The sequence below is a fragment of the Oncorhynchus mykiss genome, chromosome 17, assembly GCF_057628025.1.
Source record: "Oncorhynchus mykiss isolate SJ-2025 chromosome 17, ASM5762802v1, whole genome shotgun sequence".
Taxonomy (NCBI): Eukaryota; Metazoa; Chordata; class Actinopteri; order Salmoniformes; family Salmonidae; genus Oncorhynchus; species Oncorhynchus mykiss.
In genome coordinates this window covers 33445441-33459661 of record NC_143038.1, presented here as the reverse complement: position 1 = coordinate 33459661, position 14221 = coordinate 33445441, and positions in this window count along the sequence as shown.

Below are 14221 nucleotides of genomic sequence, written 5' to 3'. Positions count from 1 at the left end.
CTCATGTTAGGAGCAGGAGACATTTACCTCTAATAATACCAGTTGATGGACTTTCTTTGTGGTTTCCTGTGAGTAGGCTCCTCGTCTTCCTCTCTATTAAAAGCATTCTCTCAGTCACAGACACAGTACTTATTATGTAGTTTGTGATAGTCTGTTTCTCTGAAACATTGCGTTATTCACCCCTGATCTGGCTCGTTATCTGTTTTTGATCATCCTCCTTTGCTGTGAGTTATTCCTCTGATCCAACTCTTGCACTAGTATATATACACTGTGTACAGATATATTGTTGGTATTGAGTCAAATTAATTCTGGGGAGATCATTTGAGATGTGGTGATCTGTTGCCTTACTATTGGTTAATATTATATTAATGTTGACCCTGACCTCTGACATGACCGTTGACCCTTAAACAGCAGTTACTGCCTTCTTCCTTGGCATGATATGTTGCAAATGGTAGGGTAATACCAAAGCAAAGAGCAGTGTCTGCCATTTTCATTTGTTAGTTTACTATTCTTCTCATGTATATTATTAATTAAAGAGCAGTGTAATTCCTGACAGTGAAGCAGAGTTCAAACTGCATTCTTCGTGTGTCTTCCACTAAGATACCAGTTGCATTTACATGGAGATGTAGGTTCTGCGTCAGTCACACGACATACTGTGTTTTACAACTAGCCCATGTCTTGTTATAAGAATACATGTGAAAAGCAGCACTGCAATTGTTTGAATTACATTAAATGATTACCTATCTTGTGATATATAATGATGCATTGGAACATGGTAGAAGAATGCCATAGGGTAATACTAATTATAACAAATTACCATGAGATTACAAAGTAAATGATTTGTATACACTACCGGTGTAGTGTAACACCTACTATTTAAAGATTTAAGGATTTCATTTAAGGACATCAAAACTATGAAATAACACATATGGAATCATGTAGTAACCAAGAAAGTGTTAAACAAATAAAAATATATTTTATATTTGAGATTCTTCAAATAGCCACCCTTTGCCTTGATGACAGCTTTGCACACTTTTGGCATTCTTTCAACCAGCTTCACCTGGAATGCTTTTCTAACAGTCTTGAAGGAGTTCCCACATATGCTGAGCACTTGTTGGCTGCTTTTCCTTCACTCTGTGGTCCGACTCATCATTGGTTAGAGCGTTGGGCCAGTAATCGAAAGGTTGCTAGATCAAATCCCCGAGATGACAAGGTAAAAATCTGTCGCTCTGCCCCTGAACAAGGCAGTTAACCCACTGTTCCTAGGCTGTCATTGTAAATAAGAAATTGTTATTAACTGACTTGCCTAGTTAAATAAAGGTCAAATAAAACATTAAAATAAATAATGTCAAAGTGGAATAATGTCAACAACAAAAAAAGTGTGAATGAGTATTCAACACCTTTGTTATGGAAATCCAAAATAAGTTCAGAAGTAAAATTTTGCTAAACAAGTCGCATAATACTTTGCATGGACTCACTCTGTGAGCAATAATAGTGGTTAACACGATTTTTTAATGACTATCTGATCTCTGTACCCCACACATGCAATTATCTGTAAAGTCGGTCAGTCGCGTTGTGCATTTCAAACACATATTCAAACAACAATACCAGGGAGGTTGTCTAATGCCTTACAAAGAAGGACACTTATTGGTAAAATTACACAATTACACTTTGGATGGGGTATCAATATAAACAGTCACAACAAATATACTGGAATCATTCCTAACTTAGTTGCTGGAGAGAAAGAAACCCGCTCAGAGATTTTACCATGATGCCAATGGTGACTTTAAAACAGAGTTTAATGTCGCGCAGCCACACCTTCTCCATGCTGCTCTTCGTCGTACTCCTCGCCTTCCTGTGGAGGAACTGGGGGGTCATCTCGCAGTAACTGGATCGCTTCCTGATGTCCCCGAGTTGACCTACAGGGGTGGGGCTCTCTCAATGAGTGACGAAGGGAGGCGACAGCGGGGCGGGGCTCCCTGAACAATGAGGGACAGAGGCGGGGCCTGGTGTGAGGGGCGGGGGACGACTGACTAACAAACCCGTACTCTGCCTCTGATGCTTGTGGTGGAGCCAGGCCAACACAGGGCAGTCTTAGCGGAAAGGAGGAGGATGATGAGGAGCCAGTGAAATTGTTTACACATGGAAGACATTTTCTTGCAAAAACATCCTGTGGCGGACTGCAATAGCATCGAATAGTCCCCGCGATATGCAACTGTTCAGGGAAGTCAGGAACCAATACACAGTCAGTCAGGAAAGCAAAGGCTAGCTTTTTCAAACAGAATTTTGCATCCTGTAGCTCTAACTCCCAAAAGTTTTGAGACACTGTGAATTCCATGGAGAACAAGAGCACCGATAAATCCATGATAATCTAATTAATCAATAAAATTTCAATAAGCATTTCTTTACGGCTGGCCATGCTCTCCTCCTGGCTACCCCAACCCCGGCCAACAGCTCCACACCCCTCGCAACTACTTGCCCGATCCTCCCCAGCTTCTCCTTCACCCAAATCCAGATCGCAGATGTTCTGAAAGAGCTGCAAAACCTGGACCCGTACAAATCAGCTGGGCTAGACAATCTGCACCCTCTCTATCTAAAACTATCCACCGCCATTGTTGCAACCCCTATTACCAGTCTGTTTAACCTCTCTTTTGTTTCGTCCGAGATCCCTAAAGATTGGTAAGCTGTCGCGGTCATCCCCCTCTTCAAAGGCGATGACACTCTAGACCCAAACTGTTACAGACCTATATCCATCCTGCCCTGCCTTTCTAAAGTCTTTGAAAGCCAAGTTAACAAACAGATTACTGACCATTTCGAATTCCACCCTACCTTCTCCGCTGTGCAATCCGGTTTCCGAGATGGTCATGGGTGCACCTCAGCCACGCTCGAGGTACTAAACAATATCATAACCGCCATCGATAAAAGACAGTACCGTGCAGCCGTCTTCATCGACCTGGCCAAGGCTTTCGACTCTGTCAATCACTGTATTCTTATTGGTAGACTCAATAGCCTTGGTTTCTCAAATGACTGCCTCGCCTGGTTCACCAACTACTTTGCAGATAGAGTTCAGTGTGTAAAATGTTGTCCGGACCTCTGGCAGTGTCCATGGGGGTACCAAAGGGTTCAATTCTCGGGCCAACTCTTTTCTCTGTATATATCAACGATGTCTCTTGCTGCGGGTGATTCCCTGATCCACCTCTACGCAGACGACACCATTCAGTATACATCTGGCCCTTCTTTGGACACTGTGTTAACTAACCTCCGAATGAGCTTCAATGCCATACAACACCCCTTCCGGGGCCTACAACTGCTCTTAAACGCTAGCAAAACCAAATGCATGCTTTTCAACCATTCGCTGCCCGCACTCGCCCGCCCGACTAGCATCACTACTCTGGACGGTTTTGACCTAGAATACGTGGACAACTACAAATACCTAGGTGTCTGGCTAGACTGTAAACTCTCCTTCCAGGCTCATATCAAACATCTCCCAATCCAAAATCAAATCTAGAATTGCCTTTCTATTTCGCAACAAAGCCTCCTTCACTCACGCCGCCAAACTTACCCTAGTAAAACAGACTACCCTACCAATCCTCGACTTTGGCGATGTCATCTACAAAATAGCTTCCAATACTCTACTCAGCAAATTGGATGCAGTCTATCACAGTGCCATCAGTTTTGTTACCAACTCACCTTATACCACCCACCACTGCGAACTGTATGCTCTAGTTGGCTGGCCCTCACTACATATTCGTCGCCAGACCCACTCTCTCCAGGTCATCTACAAGTCTATGCTAGGTAAAGCTCTGCCTTATCTCAGTTCACTGGTCACGATAACAACACCCACCCGTAACACGTGCTCCAGCAGGTACATCTCATTGGTAATCCCCAAAACCAACACCTCCTTTGGCCGCCTTTCCTTCCAGTTCTCTGCTGCCAGTGACTGGAACAAATTGCAAAAATGGCTGAATCTGGAGACTTACATTTCCCTCACTAACTTTAAACATCAGCTATCTGAGCAGCTAACTGTTCGCTGCAGCTGTAAATAGCCCACCCAATCTACCTACCTCATCCCCATATTGTTTTTATTTTACTTTATGCTCTTTTGCACACCAATATCATTACTTACACACCATCATCTGCTCATCTATCACCCCAGTGTTAATCTGCTAAATTGTTATTACACTGCTACTATGGCCTATTTATTGCCATACCTCCTCATGCCATTTGCACACACTGTAAATATACTTTATTGTGTTATTGACTGTATGCTTGTTTATTCCATGTGTAACTCTGTGTTGTTGTTCCTGTTGCACTGCTTTTCTTTATCTTGGCCAGGTCGCAGTTGTAAATGAGAACTTGTTCTCAACTACCGTACCTGGTTAAATAAAGGTGAAATAAGAAAATAAAAGATAAAAGATAGGCCCCATGTGACAGCTTCAATGGCGTTGCCTATGCTCTCTTCCCGTGTATCCTTTTTCAAATCCAGGCCTTGAGGTCCACAGCATTAATGATTTATTCTTCTTCTTAGGGGTGGTTGAGTAAAAGCTGGTTAGACTTCCAGGGAATAAAGAACAAGGAGCACCAGCGGACAGCAATGCTCTGGGTTGGGTACCTTTGAATACCAAACTGAAGACCCAATTAGTTATTGCACCCCCTTGTGGACAAACTGAAGTGGTACAACATGTTGCATTGCACAATTGTGGGCACTGACCCATAACAGAAAAGTTTTGAATAACTTCCCATAGCTTCATAGTTATGGGAAATGTTTGTTTTGAGATGGTTAGTTCTAACTGTATAGAAAGACTGCTACCACAAACCAGCAGCATCAAAAATGCCATGGTGGAGAGAACAGTGAAAGACCAGTATCAGGGTCGTCCCTCAGGAGACTGGTACCAATATATCATGTCCAGTGTGTTCCAGGCTCAGATGGATCTCAACCATCTGCACACTCACTGTACCAGATTTTCCCAACGAATCGTGCCATGGTCATCAACCTATGATGGATGAACAACAAAGTCCTGACTGTGTAGAAAACAACCATCAACCATCAATATTTTCCAGGAACCGGGAAGTCACTGTACTAGTGATACAATTATTCTGGCAGAAGAGGGTACTGATTAAGCAGGTGCAAGAAATAAGAACTTAACAGCATTATATATATATATATATATATATATATATATATATATATATACATACATACTGTGTATACAGTGCCTTGCGAAAGTATTCGGCCCCCTTGAACTTTGCGACCTTTTGCCACATTTCAGGCTTCAAACATAAAGATATAAAACTGTATTTTTTTGTGAAGAATAAACAACAAGTGGGACACAATCATGAAGTGGAACGACATTTATTGGATATTTCAAACTTTTTTAACAAATCAAAAACTGAAAAATTGGGTGTGCAAAATTGTTCAGCCCCCTTAAGTTAATACTTTGTAGCGCCACCTTTTGCTGCGATTACAGCTGTAAGTCGCTTGGGGTATGTCTCTATCAGTTTTGCACATCGAGAGACTGAAATTCTTTCCCATTCCTCCTTGCAAAACAGCTCGAGCTCAGTGAGGTTGGATGGAGAGCATTTGTGAACAGCAGTTTTCAGTTCTTTCCACAGATTCTCGATTGGATTCAGGTCTGGACTTTGACTTGGCCATTCTAACACCTGGATATGTTTATTTTTGAACCATTCCATTGTAGATTTTGCTTTATGTTTTGGATCATTGTCTTGTTGGAAGACAAATCTCCGTCCCAGTCTCAGGTCTTTTGCAGACTCCTGTATTTGGCTCCATCCATCTTCCCATCAATTTTAACCATCTTCCCTGTCCCTGCTGAAGAAAAGCAGGCCCAAACCATGATGCTGCCACCACCATGTTTGACAGTGGGGATGGTGTGTTCAGGGTGATGAGCTGTGTTGCTTTTACGCCAAACATAACGTTTTGCATTGTTGCCAAAAAGTTCAATTTTGGTTTCATCTGACCAGAGCACCTTCTTCCACATGTTTGGTGTGTCTCCCAGGTGGCTTGTGGCAAACTTTAAACTACACTTTTTATGGATATCTTTAAGAAATGGCTTTCTTCTTGCCACTCTTCCATAAAGGCCAGATTTGTGCAATATACGACTGATTGTTGTCCTATGGACAGAGTCTCCCACCTCAGCTGTAGATCTCTGCAGTTCATCCAGAGTGATCATGGGCCTCTTGGCTGCATCTCTGATCAGTCTTCTCCTTGTATGAGCTGAAAGTTTAGAGGGACGGCCAGGTCTTGGTAGATTTGCAGTGGTCTGATACTCCTTCCATTTCAATATCCAATAAATGTCGTTCCACTTCATGATTGTGTCCCACTTGTTGTTGATTCTTCACAAAAAAATACAGTTTTATATCTTTATGTTTGAAGCCTGAAATGTGGCAAAAGGTCGCAAAGTTCAAGGGGGCCGAATACTTTCGCAAAGCACTGTATATATATATACATATATATATTATATATAAACTTGCATCTGTGAATCATTAAACATCTTTACAAAGCCTTAGCTACCACCAACACTTCTCTACAGGAAAAGTGGAGATTATATTTTACAGCAGCTAGGTCTACACTTAAATGCCACAAACAAGTAGTACAAAAAAACTGCTTTATTTAAAAACATACAAAGTGGATAAAAGGAGTGCAGTCACTCTGCTGCTGCCCTCTTGCCTCTTGCCTCTTGCCTGCGCTCTTGCCTCATTTCCCTGTGGTTTTAACTTCATCACCCTCTGCAGGCTTCTGGAAAGCTTTGGCATTTTTCACCCTTCTTGGCTGCCCCTTCACCCTTGCTAGTCTTCTCTGCTTTGGGTTGATCCTCAGCTGTCCCCTCTGCCCCTTTGTCCTCTTTGACTTGAGCTTCTTAGCAGGGGCCACCTTGGAAGCAGATGCTTTTGCGGACTTCCTGAGTTTTCATCCTGAACGATGAAAATGACAGGTTTGCAATGCTTCTGGTTTGTGGTAGCATTTAAAATTGAGATTCAATTTGAGATTCAATTCAACCATGGTAAAGCCCAAATAGGGAACAGTACCCATGACAAAAGTGTAAAAAAAGTCCCTATAACCCAAAACCACTTGAACAATGCCAATAGTCAGAACATAACTGAAACCACACTTGCCTCTGAAGGTTTCTCCTTCTGCTTTTTGGCTGTAACCTTTTTCTTCTCAGCTTCTAGAGACAAGAGTTAGTGATGTGTGTGTATGCATGTGTAACGGATGTGAAACGCTAGCTTAGTTAGCGGTGGTGTTCGCTAAATAGTGTTTCAATCGGTGACGTCACTTGCTCTGAGACCTTGAAGTAGTAGTTCCCCCGCTGCTTTTGTGGAGCGATGGGTAACGATGCTTCGTGGGTGACTGTTGATGATGTGTGCAGAGGGTCCCTGGATCGCGCCCGGGTATGGACGAGGGGACGGTCTAAAGTTATACTGTTACACATGCAATCATAGACCCAATGAGGAGATGTTAAATGTCCTCCATTGCAATGGGTGTAGCTCAATAACAATGATCCCATACAATTGGGAAGATTATAGGGTGATGTCTAAATCCTAGGAGTGATGAGCACAATCAATTCAGTGGATTCAGTTTACCGACTTCCTTGTCCTTAGTCTTCTTGGCTCCAACCTTGGCAGCCTTTGGAGACTTCTCCACATTGGGATCAGTGTCGTCAGTGGCCTTTGGCTTGGGCTACTTGACCCTACCCCTGACTGCCAGCAGGCAAGGGAGAGTGATCACACGTTGAGCTACATTATATTAAACAGCAAGCCCATGTTCAATATGTTTGTCATATAATGTTGACTTATCTAATAAACACACCACTTTATATTCAAAACTGGTACCATGAAGTTTGGCTCATTTGGCAGGTAAGCTACTATCACATTCAGAAAATAAAGTCCATTCACCTTGGATCACATTATTCTTGATTTAATTACTTGGGTTAACAAAGCCTAGTTGCCACAAGGAGCCTATTGAAGTAACTGTCCAGTGGAGATCTCACTTTAAAAAAAATGTATATTCTGTTAATTTGTACCCAAATAATGTTGTGGACTCATCCGGTATAGTGATGTTATGTTTGATGCCTGAGCTCTGAGGTATGCGTTCAATGACGTAAAAAGCTTTGTTTCGTCGAACAACCACCTGATTGGTAAAAGACAAAAAGGCTACACTGCACACACTCTATGGGGTGTGGGACATAATCTATAATAATTTGGCTGCTCTAAATTCGATGACCAGCAGGTGGCACTAGTGTGCACTCGATCAAAGCCTTGAGTAACTAACCTATTTCAGACAATTAGCTGGAAAATCTCAACGCTCCAGGAAGCTTTGTTTCCCCATCAGGATTAATGAAGCCCCTGGGCCCAAAAGGCAGAAAAAAGGTCAGAAATTTATACATACATTTTACAGTACATATTAGATATGTAGTATATATTTTTTTACTGCAACCGCAAACCACAGAAGGATTCAGGAGCCTGCTCTCAATGAGTGTAGACAGCTTCCTACTGCCAATCAGATGGGGGAGGAGAGGTTTGGGTAAATGGGAGGCCCTGCCTTGATTGGGTAACTGAAAAAATAAACTGCATAATAACTAAATGTGACTGGTCAACTATGTGAGTCAGGGGCTGGGCCCAAGAGGCAAAAAAACAAATGAATTATTTTTTAACCAACCATGGGAACCTGTTCTCAATGTTCAAAATACACCAGAGAACATATTTAGCCACAGAGGATCAATAGCTTCTCAAAAATAACTGGATTAAATTTTATCACAAGAGCATGCAGGTAACTGCCAAAATAAAGAAAACGCCAACAAAGTGTGTTAAAAAGGGTGTTTGGCCTCCACCAGCTGCAAGAACAGCTTCAATACGCCTTGGCATAAATTCTAGAAATTGATCTAAACCATGGCAGGAAAACGCATCCCACACACTATAAACTTTGTCCATCAGTTATTCAAATGTTTCCTTTATTTTGGTAGTTACTGGTTGCCTTCAGTCTGGAAGACTGCAATTTGGGCAGCATGCATGCCAAATGTACAGCTTGTTGTGTTGTGGCCATAGACATAATACATCGATTCTTGGATCCTCTTATCCTGGCATTTTGAGTGGAAACTCATGGTTACACTAGCAATGGCTGCCAGTTCTGATTTGAACTGGAACTGCCATCCATGGATGATATGTAGTTGGTTGCAGCTGTCTGTTTGCACATTTCAATATAAAAATTGCGGGAAAAACATAGTTTGGAAAGCAAATGTCTACTGCTAAAAATAGAAGACTGTCTCTAGAACCAATATAATTCTCAACTCCCAATTTTTAGTGACCAGCAGCACCGTTTTTCAAAGTAGCTCATCTTGAGGTAGGCTATTGCCAAGAGGAGCGCATTGGCCATCACCGTGAGTAGTAGCATTTGGTGGCCTCATCACTGAGTCAGTGTGCCACTGGAAATTGTATTTAATTGACCAATGTAGTAATATATAAATAAAAAACACTATTCAAACAGGAATGCTGCTTTAACATACTCAATTAAAATTTTTGGGAAGGAAAACCATTTCACTCATGTTGTAAATGAAAGGTCATATTTCATAGAAATCTGGAAACACTGGGCATTTACTTTAATAAGATTTAGACGTGCATGGGTCACTTACCCGAAACCTCCCCTGTGCGCCGTTTGCTATCGAGTTGATGTCCTCACCAATACTCCGCCCTCGATTCCTATTTTCAGGGTCTTGCGTGTCATGTACTTCAAATCAAATCAAATCAAATTGTATTTGTCACATACACATGGTTAGCAGATGTTAATGCGAGTGTAGCAAAATGCTTGTGCTTCTAGTTCCGACAATGCAGTAATAACCAACAAGTAATCTAACTAACAATTCCAAAACTACTGTCTTGTACACAGTGTAAGGGGATAAAGAATATGCACATAAGGATATATGAATGAGTGATGGTACAGAGCAGCATAGGCAAGATACAGTAGATGGTATTGAGTACAGTATATACATATGAGATGAGTATGTAAACAAAGTGGCATAGTTAAAGTGGCTAGTGATACATGTATTACATAAGGATACAGTCGATGATATAGAGTACAGTATATACGTATGCATATGAGATGAATAATGTAGGGTAAGTAACATTATATAAGGTAGCATTGTTTAAAGTGGCTAGTGATATATTTACATCATTTCCCATCAATTCCCATTATTAAAGTGGCTGGAGTTGAGTCAGTGTCAGTGTGTTGGCAGCAGCCACTCAATGTTAGTGGTGGCTGTTTAACAGTCTTATGGCCTTGAGATAGAAGCTGTTTTTCAGTCTCTCGGTCCCAGCTTTGATGCACCTGTACTGACCTCGCCTTCTGGATGATAGCGGGGTGAACAGGCAGTGGCTCGGGTGGTTGATGTCCTTGATGATCTTTATGGCCTTCCTGTGACATCGGGTGGTGTAGGTGTCCTGGAGGGCAGGTAGTTTGCCCCCGGTGATGCGTTGTGCAGACCTCACTACCCTCTGGAGAGCCTTACGGTTGAGGGCGGAGCAGTTGTCGTACCAGTGCATCTGTAGAAGTTTGTGAGTGCTTTTGGTGACAAGCCGAATTTCTTCAGCCTCCTGAGGTTGAAGAGGCGCTGCTGCGCCTTCTTCACAATGCTGTCTGTGTGAGTGGACCAATTCAGTTTGTCTGTGATGTGTATGCCGAGGAACTTAAAACTTGCTACCCTCTCCACTACTGTTCCATCGATGTGGATAGGGGGGTGTTCCCTCTGCTGTTTCCTGAAGTCCACAATCATCTCCTTAGTTTTGTTGACGTTGAGTGTGAGGTTATTTTCCTGACACCACACTCCGAGGGCCCTCACCTCCTCCCTGTAGGCCGTCTCGTCGTTGTTGGTAATCAAGCCTACTACTGTTGTGTCGTCCGCAAACTTGATGATTGAGTTGGAGGCGTGCGTGGCCACGCAGTCGTGGGTGAACAGGGAGTACAGGAGAGGGCTCAGAACGCACCCTTGTGGGGCCCCAGTGTTGAGGATCAGCGGGGAGGAGATGTTGTTGCCTACCCTCACCACCTGGGGGCGGCCCGTCAGGAAGTCCAGTACCCAGTTGCACAGGGCGGGGTCGAGACCCAGGGTCTCGAGCTTGATGACGAGCTTGGAGGGTACTATGGTGTTGAATGCCGAGCTGTAGTCAATGAACAGCATTCTCACATAGGTATTCCTCTTGTCCAGATGGGTTAGGGCGGTGTGCAGTGTGGTTGAGATTGCATCGTCTGTGGACCTATTTGGGCGGTAAGCAAATTGGAGTGGGTCTAGGGTGTCAGGTAGGGTGGAGGTGATATGGTCCTTGACTAGTCTCTCAAAGCACTTCATGATGACGGAAGTGAGTGCTACGGGGCGGTAGTCGTTTAGGTCAGTTACCTTAGCTTTCTTGGGAACAGGAACAATGGTGGCCCTCTTGAAGCATGTGGGAACAGCAGACTGGTATAGGGATTGATTGAATATGTCCGTAAACACACCGGCCAGCTGGTCTGCGCATGCTCTGAGGGCGCGGCTGGGGATGCCGTCTGGGCCTGCAGCCTTGCGAGGGTTAACACGTTTAAATGTCTTACTCACCTCGGCTGCAGTGAAGGAGAGACCGCATGTTTTCGTTGCAGGTCGTGTCAGTGGCACTGTATTGTCCTCAAAGCGGGCAAAAAAGTTATTTAGTCTGCCTGGGAGCAGGACATCCTGGTCCGTGACTGGGCTGGATTTCTTCCTGTAGTCCGTGATTGACTGTAGACCCTGCCACATGCCTCTTGTGTCTGAGCCGTTGAATTGAGATTCTACTTTGTCTCTGTACTGACGCTTAGCTTGTTTGATAGCCTTGCGGAGGGAATAGCTGCACTGTTTGTATTCGGTCATGTTACCAGACACCTTGCCCTGATTAAAAGCAGTGGTTCGCGCTTTCAGTTTCACGCGAATGCTGCCATCAATCCACGGTTTCTGGTTAGGGAATGTTTTAATCGTTGCTATGGGAACGACATCTTCAACGCACGTTCTAATGAACTCGCACACCAAATCAGCGTATTCATCAATGTTGTTGTCTGACGCAATACGAAACATGTCCCAGTCCACGTGGTGGAAGCAGTCTTGGAGTGTGGAGTCAGCTTGGTCGGACCAGCGTTGGACAGACCTCAGCGTGGGAGCCTCTTGTTTTAGTTTCTGTCTGTAGGCAGGGATCAACAAAATGGAGTCGTGGTCAGCTTTTCCGAAAGGGGGGCGGGGCAGGGCCTTATATGCGTCGCGGAAGTTAGAGTAACAATGATCCAAGGTCTTTCCACCCCTGGTTGCGCAATCGATATGCTGATAAAATTTAGGGAGTCTTGTTTTCAGATTAGCCTTGTTAAAATCCCCAGCTACAATGAATGCAGCCTCCGGATAAATGGTTTCCAGTTTGCAAAGAGTCAAATAAAGTTAATTCAGAGCCATCGATGTGTCTGCTTGGGGGGGGGATATATACGGCTGTGATTATAATCGAAGAGAATTCTCTTGGTAGATAATGCGGTCTACATTTGATTGTGAGGAATTCTAAATCAGGTGAACAGAAGGATTTGAGTTCCTGTATGTTTCTTTCATCACACCATGTCACGTCAGTCATAAGGCATACGCCCCCGCCCCTCTTCTTACCAGAAAGATGTTTGTTTCTGTCTGCGCGATGCGTGGAGAAACCCGTTGGCTGCGTCCTGTTTGTAAGGCAGAACACAGGATCCGCGTCGCGAAAAACATATTCTTGGTCGTACTGATGGTGAGTTGATGCTGATCTTATATTCAGTAGTTCTTCTCGACTGTATGTAATGAAACCTAAGATGACCTGGGGTACTAATGTAAGAAATAACACGTAAAAAAACAAAAAACTGCATAGTTTCCTAGGAACGCGAAGCGAGGCGGCCATCTCTGTCGGCGCCGGAAGTCTCTGTCGGCGGCGGAAGTCTGTGGACCTCATCAGGTCCACAGATGGATATTTCTCTGTTATGAAGCCGCGAATGGCCTGCGATGAGACGATTCGAGAGTCCAACTCCTTCAGCGCTTCATTAACCAACACCATCGTGGGTGGATGAAGAGGAGTTGTTCGTGCCACAGCAGGCGCTTTGCTGGTTTCTAACAATGAAATTGACAAATCTATCAACCGTAATCTGACCAAATAGCCGTTACTTCTTCAGCGGTTGCTGCTTTTTTTTTAGGTGGCATGATCAAACGGTTAATATCAAAGTTAGGCTATATGAAAATGTTAGTTTAAAAATAGCAACTGCATTCTCAGTGTTATGCACTTCAAGTAAAGCACGCGGTTTATCTGAACGGGCGTGGAAATGTAGGTACCAGTCAGAGCATTAAAGGTAAACTGATCAGTCTGAGTAGTGTGAACTCGCTTTTTCTTCTCTCCTCCGTTCCTTCCTTCCTTCCATCCTTTCCTTTACTGCGCTTATCAGTTTACCTTCACTGCTCTGGCATGTTATTAAACGTGACTCACCAAACATAAATGAAATATGAAAACCCTTCTACATTTTAGAGATTCTAAAACTCTCAACCACAAATGCAGGTTTTTTTTGTAGTTAAACATTGTGCAGCTGTTAAAAACTTAAAACAAAAAGTCGAAGATAAATATTTTTCTCAGAAAGACAAGTTAGTTTGTTGGTTTTAGAAATTGAATTGCCGGCAATAATGATACAAAATAAAATTAGTTGAAGACAGGTAGCTTTAGAACCTAAAAATAATTACCGATGAATGATTCTGAATGTTCAGCCTCCTTGTCCTCTGCAACATGACATTAGCCCACAGTTGCCATATGAGACATCTGTGGTTTTCCTGTGAAAAAGCTCCACATCTGCTTTTCTATTGAAACATTTAATCTTTGTCCCAGTCACTGCCACCATCTTCTGTGAAGTCAGACTAACAGTATGTATGTAGCTGTCTAAAAAATGACATTGTTCATCCCTGATATGGCTGGTCGGCTGTTTTTGCTCATCTTCCTTTTCGGTGAGTTATTTTTCCTTCCATCTGTTTGTGCTTCAGGATATTTCATTCTTCTTTCCCCTCTTTTAGTCTTTTACTTTAGGAACTCTTAATATTTCAACATGTTATGGTTATAAGAAGTGTGTCTTATTCCATTGATCATCCTATTGATTTATATTTCTCTGTCATTATTTTACATGTTGTTCAGATAAGAATAACCACTGCTTGATAACATGGCTGTGAATGCA